The sequence below is a fragment of the Erythrolamprus reginae genome, chromosome 2 (genome assembly GCF_031021105.1).
Source record: "Erythrolamprus reginae isolate rEryReg1 chromosome 2, rEryReg1.hap1, whole genome shotgun sequence".
In the NCBI taxonomy this organism is placed as follows: Eukaryota; Metazoa; Chordata; class Lepidosauria; order Squamata; family Dipsadidae; genus Erythrolamprus; species Erythrolamprus reginae.
The window spans coordinates 119,077,979-119,095,026 of NC_091951.1; positions in this window are offsets into that span (position 1 = coordinate 119,077,979).

The following is a 17,048-nucleotide window of genomic DNA, read 5'->3' on the forward strand; positions in this document are numbered from 1 at the left end:
TTGGCATTCTGCAAGGCCATTAACACCAACCTGTTTCAGCAAGCTGGGATGGTTCCTCCTGCAAAGGAACGTTTGTTGATTCTGGAATTTCAAGGCACTATGTTTGGGGGGTGTTAAGTCTGTATATAACCAATGTAAAACTCTGTAAAAGAAAAGATCTTGTAAATACTGTTTAAACTATGAATAAACCTTGGCCGCGTCTGATTGGCTAAGACGCACGGCCGTTTCTTTTAGGCGCGAGCCTTAAAGGTATAAAAAGGGCTGTTTTGACACTGACAGCTCAGATGCGTTCCTTGCTGAAGTCACTTCGAGAGAGCTGAATAAACGGAACCATCTTGTACTCCTTGTCTGAGTCTCATTCATTTCACTGGCGACGAGAGAACGAAGAATCCACGAGTCAAGCATGAATCACCTCCAGATCGGCCGGGCTCCCGACTACTTCGACCCCGAGAAGTCGTCTTGGGACGCCTACATGGCGAAATTTGAAATCTTCCTAGAAGCGGCAGGAATGGGAGAAGCTGAAGACGACAGGAAGCGGGCGATCTTCTTGAACTATTGCGGGACTGAGATTTTTGACCTCGTCCAAACGCTCACCGACCCGCTTCCAGCAAAATCCGTTCCGTGGGACGACCTCCAAGCAAGACTTGCAAACCACTTCAAACCAACGAAGCCTGCCGTAGTCTACAGACATCAATTTTCCAGGATGACCCAGCGTGAGTCTGAGACAATCAATCAATTCGCCACGAGACTTCGCACGGTACTGTCAAAGTGCAAATTTGACAGCCCAGAAGCTCGCCTCACAGACGCTCTAATCTTTGGGATGAAGAATGCGACGGTCCGAAACAAAATCCTGACAGAGGACGACCCAACGCTTCAGTCAGTTATCAAGCTGGCTCAAACAGCCAAAGTAGCTGACGCGGCCGCCAAAGAACTAAAGGAACACGAAAAGAAGGAGACCGTCTCCAAAATCTCCGTTGCTGTTTCCCGCGCCGAAACCACAGATGACCTCAGCCCAGCTGCCACGGACGACGACACCTGTCTCCTGCTGCCATCCGAGCAACCCAGACAACCCAGATACCAACGTCCCTCCAACCCATGCCCCGGTTGCCGAGGAAATCACCCACGACAGCGTTGCCCCTTCAGGGACGCCATTTGCCGCCGCTGCAATCGACGCGGGCACATCGCCGAGGCTTGCAGAGCGCCCCTTCCAGAGGAGTCCTTCTCTACACCCCGCCAACAACGTTTCAACAACCAGGCACAACAACCGCGGGACAACAAATTTTCCAGAGGCTTCAATCGCAGAAATGACTCTACCGCTAACCGTGACTACGCACGAGGTAAAGCACAAACTTACGTAAATTGCGCAACTGCTAAAGGAGGGAACAAGATTATCATCTCGCTACTTTTAAATAACAAACCCTGTAACCTAGAATTAGACACAGGCTCTAAGCATTCTATTATGCCTTGGGACAAATTCAAAATGTATATGCCAAATTTTCTTAAAACTGACTTTGTTAACTCAACTTTAATAATAAGGGATTTTCAAGGTAATATCATACCTGTTTTGGGGAAAGTAGATGTGCCTGTAAAATTTAAAAATTGTGAATATTTTCTTCCTCTGATTGTGGTTGAGGGAGCCAAACACTCCCTCCTGGGGTTAACATGGATGTCTCCTTTGGGTATTGAAATACTGGGTCTTTGTCATGTAAATGCTGAACCTGATATTCCTAACTTTATCCAAGAATTTCCTGAGGTTTTCAGCCCTACTTTGGGCACCTATAATGGGGCCCCTATCTCCTTCTCTCTAGATCCCAAGGTACCCCCAGTCAGACTTAAGCCTCGCAGGGTACCCCTACCGCTATTGCCTAAACTAGACATCCAATTGGACAAACTGATTGCCCAGGGCATCTTAGTCCCTGTAGAACAAGGGCCATGGGAAACCCCCATAGTCACCCCAGTTAAACCTGATGGCTCCTTAAGGGTCTGTGCAGACTACAAAGCCACTATCAATAAAGCCCTTCAACACCATCCATACCCGATCCCAGTAGTCCAACAATTGCTACATTCCTTGGGGGAAGGGAGAGTATTTTCAAAAATCGACCTGGCGCAAGCGTACCAACAGCTTCCGGTCGATGAGGCCACATCCTTGGCCCAGACCATAGTGACCCATAGGGGTGCTTTCAGGTGCACCCGCCTGCAATTCGGGGTCAGTACCGCCCCAGGCATTTTCCAAAGTTTCATGGAACGATTATTAGCAGGTATAAAAGGAACCTCCCCATATTTTGACGATATATTTATATCAGGAAAAAACCAAGCAGAATTAAACATGCGCATCAGAGAAGTGTTGGCTAGACTTCAAGCTAAGGGGTTAAAAGTAAAACCAGACAAATGTGTGTGGGGAGCCAATAGCATAGAATTTCTGGGCTATAGAATAGACAGTGAGGGAATACACCCCACAGCAGATAAATTAGAGGCCATAACCAAAGCACCCGAGCCAAATAATAAGACAGAACTCCAAGCATTTCTGGGCCTCCTTAATTTTTATTCTGTCTTTCTGAAACAGAAGGCAACGGCAGCAGAACCGCTACACCGACTGCTGCAGAAGGGAGTTCCCTGGACCTGGGGCACAATGGAGCGCGAAGCTTTTCATAAAATAAAACAGTTATTGACCTCTAAAAGCGTAGTGGTTCAATATAGCTCAACTTTGCCCATAAGGCTCACGTGCGATGCTTCGGCGTATGGGGTTGGCGGGGTATTAGCTCACATAATGCCAAACAATACAGAGGCCCCCATCGCCTTCTTTTCTAAAACATTGTCCATGGCAGAGAGAAATTACAGCCAATTAGACAAAGAGGCATTGGCCCTAGTCTCTAGCGTTAAGAAATTCCATTACTATCTCTGTGGGAGGAATTTTGAACTAATAACAGATCACAAACCCCTGCTTGGTCTTCTAGCTGCCAATAAACCAACTCCTCCCTTCATGTCCCCTAGATTAATAAGATGGGCTCTATTCCTGTCAGGATACCAATACCAACTAACACATAAGGGGGGAAAATCAATAAACCATGCTGACGGCTTAAGTAGATGCCCCATGCCCGAGTTAGTCTCAGATCCAACCCCCACAGAGGATGTTTTACTAATTGACCTTGAGGAAAACTGCCTGACCACTGCCAAAGAGGTGGCTGAGCACACTAAGAAGGATTCACTATTGTTAAAAGTAATCAATTGTATTCAAAAAGGATGGTTGGGAGACTCTGAGGAAACTGGGCTGTCAGAATTTAAATCTAAAAGGTTGGAATTATCCTACTTGAAGGGATGCGTGTTATGGGGTGACAGGGTGGTCATCCCCAATACCTTAAAACAGAAGGTACTAAGTATGTTGCATGCAGGCCACCCAGGCATTGTTAGAATGAAGGGTTTAGCCAGGGGTTACTTGTGGTGGCCAGGTTTAGATAGGGACATTGAGCAATGGGTAGCAAACTGTGACCCTTGCCAGGAGTCACGACCCAATCCCCCGAAAACAACACCTCTGGAATGGGAAAGACCCACTGGGCCATGGTCCCGCATTCATATTGACTTCGCAGGGCCTATTGGAACTCAAAACTTTTTAATTGTGGTAGACGCTTTCTCCAGATGGGTGGAAATCATTGCTATGCAAAACATTACTACTTGTGCCACCATTAAGGCATTATACCATTTGTTTGCCACACATGGGTGCCCAGACATCCTAGTTTCAGATAACGGGCCACAATTGACTGCCAGACAATTTGAGTGTTTTTTAAGCAACTTAGGGGTCAGACACGCACTCACATCCCCTTACTCGCCATGGGTTAATGGCCTTGCAGAACGTTATGTACGTGTGGCCAAAGAAGCCTTGCGCAGGGCAGGCCCAGGGGAATTACAACACAAATTAGATCAATTTCTACTAATGCAGCATATCACCCCAAATTCCATCACAAACAAAAGCCCAGCAGAGATTTTAATGGGTCGAAAAATAAGGTCCCCCCTGGACAGGTTGCACCCTCGTTATTGTACTCAAAATGTAAATGATGAAACATGTATAGCACCTGAAAGAAATATGTACCTAGGGCAACTTGTTTTTGCTAGAAATTTTGATGGGGGGTTGAATTGGCTGAAAGGAAAAATAATGCAACAAACAGCCCCAAAATCTTATGTGGTACAATTGGAAGATGGCCGCACATGGAGGCGGCACATCGATCATTTAAGGGGGCGCATAACACCAAATGAAGAGCCGGCCGCTAACGGAAATTCTTCCCCCCAAGCAGACATTAATTCGCAACTCGAACTTTTGGAATTACAAAAGGACTTACCACGGCCAGATGCATCCTCCAGCGACGCCGAGCCTTCCTCCTCTTCCGGGCACGGTGCGCCATCAGCATACTTGTCTCCGCAGGCCAGAGCCCCAACTTGGGCCCAGCCGCGGACAGGAGACAACTGCGAGCCAACCTCCACCATAGACATACCAGCCGGTAATGATCTGCGCAGGTCTGAGCGCACGTCACGCCGGCCCAATCGATTGGAGGACTACGTCACTTGGCTCACTGATTGACAGTTTGACTCAACTAATGAGGGAGGGGTGTTAAGTCTGTATATAACCAATGTAAAACTCTGTAAAAGAAAAGATCTTGTAAATACTGTTTAAACTATGAATAAACCTTGGCCGCGTCTGATTGGCTAAGACGCACGGCCGTTTCTTTTAGGCGCGAGCCTTAAAGGTATAAAAAGGGCTGTTTTGACACTGACAGCTCAGATGCGTTCCTTGCTGAAGTCACTTCGAGAGAGCTGAATAAACGGAACCATCTTGTACTCCTTGTCTGAGTCTCATTCATTTCAGGGGGGAGTTGGTTCTGGATTGCCATTGTGGTTGGCAATGTTATTATCAGTTTCTGACCTTTTAAGGTTCACTATTATAAGAACTGAGTGAGTCACTTGTCGATTGAAGATGCATATGAATCTGGTAAGGAAGATAGCTAATAATAATAATAATAATAATAAACTTCCTTGGATTTTTACTTGCTTTATTAAAGTCGGTGGATGGATCCTTTTGTTTCATGCCAGGGTGAATCCATCCTTCAGCCAGCACCTTTCCTCAGACCTCTGCTCCCTGCTGGAACATTGACTGAGAGAGATGCTCGATTTTCACTTCACACATCTGGAGGACAACAAAATTAGAAAAGGTGATGCTACGTATTAGTATCAGTTGAAATATGCGACAGGAAATAAAGATGGATGCTATACCAGTTTAACTGGTGTAACTTCTGCCAAAGAGTCAAATGAAAATGTAAATCAGGATTTACCAGCCAATCTTCCAGGCATGATTTGTAGTCTATCTTCAAGATTTCCAACTCCTTCTTCTTTAATAACAACAAAAACAAGAGGAACTGTCACCTTCTCCAAGGCCAAGGGTGGGCAAAGTTGGCTCTTTTATGTGGAGTTCAATTCCCAGAATACCTGAGCTGGCATGATTGGCTGAGGAATTCTGGGAGTTGGAGTCCCCAAGTCACAGAAGAGTCAACTTTGCCTACCCCTGCCCTAGGGAGATTTCAGAAATGATTCCTACGGGCTAGAGCCTAGTTCCTGCAATCCATGTGCTGTTCAGAAAACAGTATTGATGAAGCTGGGAGAGCAGAAAGGCACAGTGTCAACTTCATTAAACATTTGGTAGCTAGAGGTAAAAGCAAATTTGGTTTTGCTATGATTTAAGTGAGTTAAAGTATCTGTTCATAGTTCTACATGACTTCTTTTCTATTTAAAATATGGGAATTTAGAATGAATTGGAAGCCACAGAACAGTTGGGGCGTGCGTGCATAGGTCGAATGAAATCTTAATTGGGTGTTGCCTGTAAAATAACACAGATGTCTATCAAATTCCAGCCTCCCAGGTCATAATTACTGAATTGCACTTAAGAGGAAAAACGAGACTATTTCGTTTTTTTACTAAAATATTTTTATTTAAACATTTAATCCACCAGTTGTTCCAAAGCAAGTTATAGAAATCAAAAGAACACAAACAACATAATAACAAAGGAGAAGGAAAACAGAACTCAGGTGAGAATGCTGAGACCTAGCATTGCATATCAAGATTGAACATACCTATAGAAAGGTCCAGTGGGCCTGGAATAAACTGAATGGTGAAAATGTGTGGCTTGTGTTAAACAGGCAAGACAACCGAGAGAATAACCTGCAGGAATCGGTTACAAATTAATATAACTACAAGAGACAAGTGAAAAGTAAAGTAGGTAAGTTTCAGACAACTATGGAGCATTGTGAGAGAGTTCAGCTACTCCACCCAACTGTTGGAAATTACTTGGAGTAGTAAAGCAACTAAAGCATACCTCCCAGAGACTAATAAGAGCTCACAGAGTTGGCTTCCTCTGGGTCCTGTCAATTAAGCAATGCAGGTTGGCGGGAAGGGCCTTCTCTGTGGCCACCTCGGTTCTATGGAACCAACTCCCCCCCCCCGATATCCATCCTGCTCCCATCCTGCTGGCCTTTTGCAATGCTATGAAGATGTGGCTTTGCCGACAGGCCTGGGGGCCATAAATTCACAGCTTGATGACCAACTGTAAGAATGGTGTGTATGCACATGAGTGTGATTTTCTTTTTATAATAACTTTTTATGGTTTTTTTTTAGTTTGTTACGTTTTAACCTTAGTTAACTGTTCGACTTCTTTTACTGTTTTGTATTTATTTTTATTGTATTTGTACGGTTGTTGAAAGCCGCCCTGAGTCCTTCAGGATTGAGTGGCATAGAAGTCAAATGAATGAATGAATGAATGAATGAATGAATGAATGAATGAATGAATGAATGAATGAATGAATATTGTCATCACTATAGGTTATATTTGGGGAATGGGTAAGAAAGAACCTTTTAAACCTCCTTTCTCCTGACTAAACTTTCCATAGTTTGCTTCCTCTTTGCCCTCTGGAATGCAGCCCCTCCCTCTTGGGAGTCCAGACTACATTCCACTGCAGGCCAGGTCTGTTCTTTCTCCTTGCTTCACTGTCCACTGTTGGACAGTATGAAAGGCACCCTCACCTGGGTTTTGGAGATCTGCTTTCCACCTGGAACCTTCTGAGTCTTCTTTATCAGTCCTTTGTGTTTTCACTCCAGTCTAGTGACATCTGAAGCTCCAAGGGGAAACATGTCCCTTTCCCTCCAGTAGATAGTCACCATCCTGTGTGGCCATTTCCATTATGGTGGCACAGTTGTTAGAATGCAATTCGATCCTGATGGGACTCAGCCTTCCATCTTTCCATCAGTAAAAGGGGGATCCATATTGTTGAGGGAAATATGCTGCCATTGTAAATGGCTCAGAGGGTGCTGTAAAGCTTTATGGGGTGGTGTATAAGTCTAAGTAGTATTGCTATTGCTGTTATGCTGGGCTACTATGTGCTTGGCTTCCTTTCTCTTTCTTTCCACTTGATCCAACAAAGACCATGAAGTCCATGTTTTCCCTATCTTTTCTGCCAGCATATCTCTCTTTCACCCTTCCAGAGGAAACCTCTTCCTCGGTAGGTGAAGCATATTACTGTGCTCATTTGTACCGGAATTATTTCATTTCCTTAGAAAAAACCCTTTACATCAAAACTTAGGCACATTGGGACACCACCACATACTTTTAATAAATACTGCTTCTTTCCCCAAGAAACTGTTATAAGTTCTTCACTGCCACAAATGGATTCTCAGGGGAATGAAAGAATGAACAACATTCCTTATATTTTTCATGGGATAACATCGAACCTTGTCTTCTTTGCACATACAATGTGGCCTCTTTGCAGTGAAGAGCTACCAAAAGTTTTACTACCACACTGTGGGCGTGGCTTATACAGGACGCCCTGCATTTTCTTTCAACATCTTTCAGTGCAAATTGGGTGCTCTGGGGTGGAGCTCCATTTTTGCTACCCCAGTGCGTTGCCCCCCATCTGGGCAGAAGCCCACCCCTGGCTCTTTGTAAGAATTTGGAAGCCAGTGGTATGATTACTAAGCAACAATTCCTATTTCCTTCTTTGACAGGTAATTACTTTAATAGGTAAGCTGCAGATATAATATAAAATAAATATAAAAGCTTTTGAGAGGGTTTCATATGACATTCTTATTGACAACCTATTGAAGTGTGGTTTGGATGGTACTACAGTGAAGTGGATCCATAACTGGCTATCTAACTACTCTCACAGATTCAGCACTGATGGCTTGAATTGAAAAATAATAGGCGGGAGCTGTCTTAGAACCTGCACCAGGGGTGAAATTCTCCCGGTTCTGTTGTGGTTAGCTCTGGCCCAGCTCCTGCCCCAAGGGAGGTGGAGGTGGAGGTGGGGAAAACATCCACATGCCACAGGACTGTTTTGCTCCCGATAGAATCTGCTGATGAAGTCTCCGCTGACCAAGGAAGCATGAGTGACAGGGAAAAGGGGAGTTTGGCAGACAGCCCAGGAGGAGATCAATCTTCCTTATCATCTCTGGATTCTGAACAAGAACTTAAGACAGACCCACGCATGCAGAGAGTGATGCATAGAAGAGAACAACTGAAGGATTATTACAGGAGATAAGTGAGGCCACCTGTGGTTGGGTGGGGCTGCTGTAATTAGTGCTACAGATAAAAAGAGCAGCGTGCTGATTTAGCCTTGTGGAAGTTTATCTGATTCATTTTTTCATCAAGATCGTGGTTTTGCTGGTTCCCTGTTCAAGATTGTGGACTTTCTGGACTTTGGAATTGGACTCAATTTCCCAGTTACTGGGTCAGAAATTGGATTGCATTTAACCTGTGCCTTGTGTGTACCAGAAAATCCCTTTGACATTTAAAAAGGGAGTTTGTTCTGCCTTTCTGTTGATAAAGACTTTTGGTTTTCCTTCTATGGTGTGGTGTGTGTCTTTCTGGACCAATTGCCCTGTCATTACCGGCAGTTGGGACATGCCGGCAGAACAGGTTCAGACTGGTTAAGATGTACTGGTAGGGGCTGCAGCTGCTGGTTCACCATACCAGTATTGATGGCTGACTGGCCACACCTCTGAACCATTCTGGTCCCTGCACCCCACTGGCCATGTCTACCCAATCGCCCACTTGCCTGGTCGCCACTTTTCCTGCTCACCACTCACCACTTTTCCTTTCGGGGGGAGGAATGGCTGCTTTTCCCACCTTTCAAATGAAACGAAAGTCTCTAAATGGCTTTGCCGGAATGAGCAGAGGGTCTTATCAGCTGGCTAGAGTCCCAGAAGGAGATAAGCACAAAAATAATTACCCAGCTAGAATAATAGTCAGAAGCGGAGACATTTAGGAGTTAGTTTGAAGTCTGGATCTCTTCCAAAAGCCAAGAATGTGTCATTTTAAAATATAAGCCGAAGTCACTGTAAACTAGATGCTAGAATGAAACACATTGTGCTCTGCAACGAAGCATGGCATGACTCACTCTTAAATACCCTGAGGGCATGGCCCATTAGACATCAGTACTACTCTTGAGTAAACCTTCCCCTACAGAGCCAGTCACGCCTACTCGCTGCCCTGTGAACCTTAGCATCAAGCAGAGGCTCCTCCTATTCTTCTGAGTCACTCATCACAGGAAGTGCAGAAGGCCCTGGTTGTTGTTCAGACTCTATCACCACGTCTTCTTCATTGTTAGTCTCAGATGCCAGGAACACAGAACACTTGTACTGCACATCCACTGTCTCTACATCCTCAGAGTCCATGACTAATTGTGCAGGACATGAGTGAACCACAACAACACTCATGATTGCTTATAATTGTCTATGTTGACCCAGATAATGACAGTAGGAGCCGGCAGAGCTGAAGTTTAATCTTCTATATGTGTATTTTCCCCCACATAAGTGATGGTTACATGATAAGCTGAGAAAAAGATTCTGTCTGAATTTTCTTCATATTTCATGCCCTTTTCATCAATGTATACTGCTCAAACAATTAAAGGGAACATTTAAACAACAGAATGTAACTCCAACTGAATCAAACGTCTGTAAAATCAAACTGCCCACGTAGGAAGCAACACTGATTGACAATCAATTTCATTTTGTTGTCAGCACATTCAACTTTGTACAGAACAAAGTATTCAATGAGAATATGTCATTCATTCAGATCTAGGATGTGTTATTTGAGTCTTCCCTTTATATTTTTTTTGAGCAGTGTATTTAAAACAAACATATGTTTTCAAGTAATATAATAAGTGGACAAAGAATATTTACTAAAGTTATACCATTAATGCTTTATTCCCTGCTCTGTGAATTTTCTACTTTTTGTGTGTCCTTTCCAGCGTGAAATCTTTGTTGTTGAAAAACTATGCTAGGTCTGGGCTAGAACACAGTGAGCTTATCCACCAAGCTCGCAAAGCCAGTGCTATTTATGTGCTGTGCAGTGTTTTGACCTTCTGAATTGGTTTCCCATTTTAGGAAAGGAAGAGGCAGAGACAGAGAGAAAGAGACCGGCAGCTTTTTTTAACCCACTCCACAAAATGACTCGATTCCCATCCATTACACTTTTATTACTTGATCTCGGAATAAAATAACACCTTGGAGGTTTAGGAGGATGTATCAGTGTGGATTCCCACAATTTGTAAGATGAGACCAGAAGATTCTGATGATTTATAAACACCAACAGAGCCTCTTTTTGTTTATAATCCTTAATTCCATGGTTTTCCTTCTTTCAGTCATGTTTGTTATTTTAGACCATGCTTTCATTTTGTCAGGACAACATTGTGTGTGGTTCCCACATATAAGAAATGTTGTTGAGTGCCTTGAGGTAGTTCCCTTATAGAAGGTCAGAAATGAGAGAGATTTCTGACTGCACCACATCCTGACATACTGAATGTGGGTCATTTTTCCAGCACATGCACGACTGCAGCTATATCTATCGTCTTTAAACTGATGCCCTCCAGATGTGTTATATTACAATTCCTTTTAATGTCCAGCAAATTTCCACTACTGGTTCTCCAGAACCTGTCAGAACTTGCTGGATTTCACCCCTGCTCAAAAGGACATACATTCAATCTAACTGAGAGAACAGTTATAACCAGGGGTGGGCTGCTGCCCGGATTAGTGGGGGGGGGGGAAACGTAGTGGGGTAGTAAAAATGGAGCTCCACCCCAGAGCACCCAATTTGCACTGAAAGATGTTGAAAGAAAATGCAGGGCGTCCTGCATAAGCCACGCCCACAGTGTGGTAGTAAAAATTTTGGTAGCCCTTCACTGGTTATAACCCAAGCAAAGTCAAGGAGAGAAAGTGAATTCCCGGAAGCCTGATTTTCCACCAATATATCAATAAACAGACACATTGACATTGGCCCAATCTACCAACCACTTAGAACAAAAGAACAACATCAACCATGATCTCAAAGAAAGAATTTCAAGACCAATGAACAGACAAGCTGCAAACAAAGTTATAACTTACAGATCACAAGAAATCAGATCACTTCACATGCAGCTGATCAAATCAACCCGAAACCAGACCATGACATCATCAGAAGACATCCAAACAACAACACCAGCACTAATTTACTTAAAATCAAGGACTATGACTCAGTGACTACAGCCAGCCAATCACACAACCTTAAATCACATAAGGACTCAGAAAGGTATTTAAAGGCCAGGACTTCTCTAACATGCACAATCCAAAGTGCACTGAAGATGTCTCCTCGAGTGGGAATGAAATGGTTGCAACCGAATAATCATGCTCGAATCTCAAACCAACAAGATAATTTTAAAATATGGCTGACGGGATGCTATAGCTGTTTCTATCAAGTTCTATCATTCACCCATTATTTTGCACCGGTCTCTGATTAATTGATCCGGAAGTATTTCATAACATAGAGTGGACCCTTCAATGCTAAATATGACAGATGAAAGCAACAGAAAATTTGAACCAAGTGCAATCTCATAAAAAGGATGTCAAGAAACAAAACTATCCCCGAGATAAAACTTCCAGGACTTTTAAAATTCTAGATTAAAATGTATTATGTCTGTTCTCTCCATTTTTATGTGACTAAACTGAGTGATGTTACTGCCCATCCCAAATAATCAGCACATTTGGGTTATGCTCTCTATAAAGGAACTAAGAATAGTGTGTAAATTGAGTTCTATTACTTTTGCTTTGGTTAAAACCTAGACAGATAGATTCTTGGGTTCCTGGTAATAATCATGCATTACCATAAGAAGACTTTGCCTTCAATGGCGTTCTGGGCCAGAAGACTCAATAGAATAGGATTCTTTATTCTTTATTGGTCAAGAAATATGTCTTTAGTGCATATGCATAAAAGACAAGATACATTCATCAAGAATCATGAGGTACAACACTTAATGATTGTCATAGGGTTCAAATAAGCAATCACGAAACAATCAATATTAATATAAATCATAAGGATACAAGCAACTAGAGTCATATAATTGTAAGTGGGAGGAGATGGGTGGTAAGAATGATGAGAAGACTAATAGTAATTCAGCCTTAATGAATAGTTTGACAGTGGTGAGTGAATTATTTCTTTAGTGGTGTTTGGGGAAAAACTGTTTTTGTGTCTAGTTGTCTTGGTGTATGGTGCTCTAGTCCAGTGTTTCCCAACCAGTGTGCCGCGGCACACTAGTGTGCTGCAAGACATGGTCAAGTGTGCCACGAAGAAGGAAGCTCAGCTTCTGGTCTCGCAACTTTTTGCTGAGAGTGCGAAGAGCAAAAAGTTGTGAGACCGGAAGCTGAACTTCCTTCTTTGCGCCTTCCAGGTTTTCCGGAAGCTGCAGCACCCCACCTGGCTGGAGCTTCCCTGGCGGCAGCAGCAGGTGAGCTTTGGGGCCCGGTGGGAGGGTGGCAGCAGTGGGAGGGCGGCGGCAGCGGGAGGGTGGTGGCAGTGGGAGGGCAGCGGCAGCAGCAGCAGTAGCACCAGGCAGTAGCCACTGGGTGGCAGCAGGGTGGTCGGCTGCGAGCCAGAACTCCAGGACAGAGGCACCGACGGCAGCGGCTGGACATGTTGCTGTACGCCGTACATGCTGGCATTGCGTGGCTGGCACTTGCCTGCTGGCTGGGCCGGGACGGAGGCTCCAGCCCCACGCCCATGCCCAGCGCAACGCCAGCATGTACGGCGTCTAGCAACACATCCAGCTGCCATCGGTGCCTCTGTTCTGGAGCTCTGCCTCACACCTGACCACCCTGCCTCCGCCCCACGGCTACTGCTCAATGCCGCTGCTACCGCGTGATGTACGAGAAAGAGAGAAAGAAAGAGAGAGATAGCAAGAGAGAGAAAGGGATGGAGAGAGAGAAAGAGAGAGGGAGAGAGAGGGGGCAAGAGAAAGAGAGAGAAAGCAAAAGAGAGAGAGGGGGAGAGAGAAAGAGAAAGACAGCAAGAGAGAGAGGGAAGGAGGGTGAGGGAAAGACATAGAAGGAAGGAAGGAGGGAGAGAGAAAGAGAGCAAAAAGGACAGGAAGGAAGGGAGAAACAAAGAGGGATGGAGAGAGGGAAAGAAAGAGGAAGGAAGAGAGAGAAAGAGGGAGAGAGAGAGAAATAGAGCGAAAGGGAGAAAGAGAGAGATTTTTTTTGTCCAAACTTTTTTTAGCGCCCCCTCCCTCAATGTTCCCCAGGATTTTGTAAATGTGAATAATGTGCTGCGGCTCAAAAAAGGTTGGGAAACACTGCTCTAGTCTATAGCATTGTTTTGAGGGTAGGAGTGGAAACAATTTATGTCCAGATTGTGAAGGGGTCAGTAAATATTTTCATTGCCCACTTTTTGACTTGTACAATATACAGGTCCTCAATGGAAGGCTGGTTGGCAGTAATTGAGGTTTTTTGCAGTTCTTAATGAGAATATTTTGACTGAATCGCATCCCCAGGCTTGGTAACAACACAGGCTCCCACTTGCTCCATGCCACTCTTCCCCAGTTCACAAATACCTTCTAAGTGTTTCTTCTGGCCGCCTACCCTCTCAGAGCAGGGGGTCCCTAAATTTCCTAACTGAATGAGCAACTTTTTCTCAGAAGGCAATTTGTCCAATTACCAGCACATTTGCAACATGCAGAAGCCCCACTCGTTTTTAGAAAGGCCACATTTCCTCTTGAAAGTCATTAGGCTGCTATTTCTTGTCCATTTCCTCTCTGGGAAGACGGGTTGGAGGAGTTCAAAGTTGCGTTTCCCAAGGAATGCACCGGATCTTGTGTTGTCATGCTCCTATAATTGTTTGCTTCTAGAGTCCTATTGGAAGTGTACAGCTCCCAGCCAAAATCTATTTTTGAACAGAGAGGGACTACGCTTTGTAGAAATCATCCTATACCACTGCTCTGGTGAAATCATGGCTATATATACCATCTTTCCTAAATTATTATCTTCCCAATGTGCTGGACCAACATTGGAGGATAAGCGACTGGAGAAGTCAAACAGTAACCCCTTTCACATCATTAGTACAATGCAAATAGAATAGTTGATATTATACAGCTATGGTGTATTCTCTAATATTAGACAAGCAACAGCAATCCAGTGTGAGAGGCTACCAAGCAAACAAAAGAATAGCTTTGATATGAGATCTCCTCCTTTCTCCAATTTTGAGAGGTGGGAAAAAATGCTATTACTCAATGCCATCTGCTTTTAAAGTTCATTAGAAATTGGTTGTCCCTTGTTATTCACTATTCCTAACTATTCACTGAGTCTCCATTACTATTATTATTATTAATCTTCTCATCGTTCCTATTAAACATCTCCTCCCACTTATGGCTGAAGGACTGTAACTTGTTGCTTGTATCTTTACAATTTATATTGATTGTTTCCCAGTATGATTTGATTGCTTATTTGTACCCTATGACTATCATTAAGTGTTGCACCTTATGATTCTTGATGAATGTAACTTGTCTTTTTATGTACACTGAAAGCATATGTACTAAAGACAAATTCCTTGTGTGTCCAATCACACTTGGACAATAAAGAATTGAATTCTATTCTATTCTATTCTATTCTGTCCCATCTATTCTTAGAATGTTTACTAAAATCCCCCCAAATCTCTTGGAGCTAAAGTTTGTTTGTTTGCATTTAGAGGTTGCCAAATCTTGCCAAATACACAGCAGTTTACAGCAGTAAATGTAAATAATAATAATAATAATAATAACATTGCAGGCTAGAGCAATACTATCAATTATTTCCTACGCCTCTATCACCTCTGATATTTGCAAACATCCTGCTAGTTCGTACCTTTAAAAAAAAGGAAATCCCAAGAATGCAATTGTGTGGTCTCTGCAAGGATATTCTGTGGAATTAAACAGATGCAGAACTTCCCTTCCATGGTTGGATGTGGATAACGTGGTTCGTTCATAGAAAAAGAAGAGAAAAGATTTCCCATTTTCATAGAGGTTCAGCAGAACATCAACACAAAATTAGAATTAGAATAGAATTAGAATTCTTTATTGGCCAAGTGTGATTGGACCCACAAGGAATTTGTCTTTGGTGCATAAGCTCTCAGTGTACATAAAAGAAAATATACATTTGTCAAGAATCATAAGGTTAATGATTGTCATAGGGATCAAATAAGCAATTTTAGCAAATTTTATCAATATTAATAAAAACTTTAAGGATTAAGCTGGCGACTTAAAGGCTCAAAGGTTCCAAACTTCCTCTAAAATGCTCCAAATATGGACATTCAAAAGTCCCCTTGGTCAGTTTCCTTTTAGTGGAGGCGCTAGAAAGAGAAAGTACAATTATCATTTTGCCTCTTAGACAGTGAGAAGTGATTACATTCTGGAAGGAACAGCAGTCCTACAATACAGAGGTTCACCTACTAACCCCCACGCCATTTAGTCATTTAACAAATTCACTTGGCAGACCATATGACATGGCCTTTTTGGCAGTGGCTCCGCATTTAATGAAAACCCCCCCCCCACAAAAATAGATGCATGACTGAGTCCTTTTTTGTCCTCTTCCATATTTTCTATTTTTCTTTTCCTCCTAAAGCTGCCTAAAGAAATAGGATGGAATGAGATGATTGATTCAGAGTAAGAGTTCCATTTAGATGAATTGGGGGATGGCCTAGATCAGCATTTCCCAACCGGTGTGCCGCGGCACAGTAGTGTGCCGCGAGACACGGTCAGGTGTGCCGCAGGAAGCTCCAGGTGGGCGGGGCACTGCCAGTGCCGGACCGCCAGTGCCTCCAACCTGGAGCTCCCACTCGCAAATGTCCCCCGGCTACTGCCCGATGCAGCTGTTTCCGGCTGGGCCCCAAAGAAGGAAGGCGGGAAAAAGGAGGCAGGGGCGGGGAGGTCCGGCAGTAGGAGTAAAGGTAGCCGCGGCCGCCCCTGCCTCCCCACGGTGCCTCTGGCCAAATGCACCCCTGGCTTCTCTGCCCTGCCCCATTGCCCGTCCGATCCGCCCACTCTCCTCCTCCTCCTCCTCCGCCGCCTCCTGTATTGGGGCGTGATCCGCCCCCTCTCCTTCGCTGCCGGAGAGAGAATGGAGGGCGCCGTTATCTTCGCCTCCGCCCGCCGGCTCCCCTCGCCCTCCCAGATGTCCCCAGCGCCCAGCCGCGCGCCGCCTCCCGTTAGCCTGGCCGACCTTTCCCTGCTGCTGTTTTCATGGCGCTCGCTCGCTTCTCCGGTCAGCAAAGCCATCTGCCCAGGAAAGCGCCGCGCCGCGCTTGCTGGCCGGAAAAGCGAGCGATCCGGGAGTCCGGGACTGTGTGGCTTTGCGCCATGAAGAGAAAACGGCAGCAGGGAAAGGTCAGCCGGGCTAACGGGAGGCGGCGCGTGGCCGGGCGCTGGGAACGTCTGGGAGGGCGAGGAGGCTGATGGCTGCTGTTGCCTCTTAGCTGCAGAGCCGGCGGGCGGAGGCGAAGACAACGGCGCCCTCCATTCTCTCTCCAGCTCTCTCTCTCTCTTTCTTTTTCTCTCTGTTGCCGGCATGGTGAACGAGAGAGAAAGAGAGAGAGAGAAAAAGGAGGGGAGAGAGAATGAGAGAAAGAGAGAAAGAGAAAGAGAGGGAAAGAAAGCAAGAGAGAGAAAGAGAGGGGGGAAGGAGGGAGAGGGAAAGACATGGAGGGAGGGAAGGAGGGAGAGAGAAAGAGCAAAAAAGAG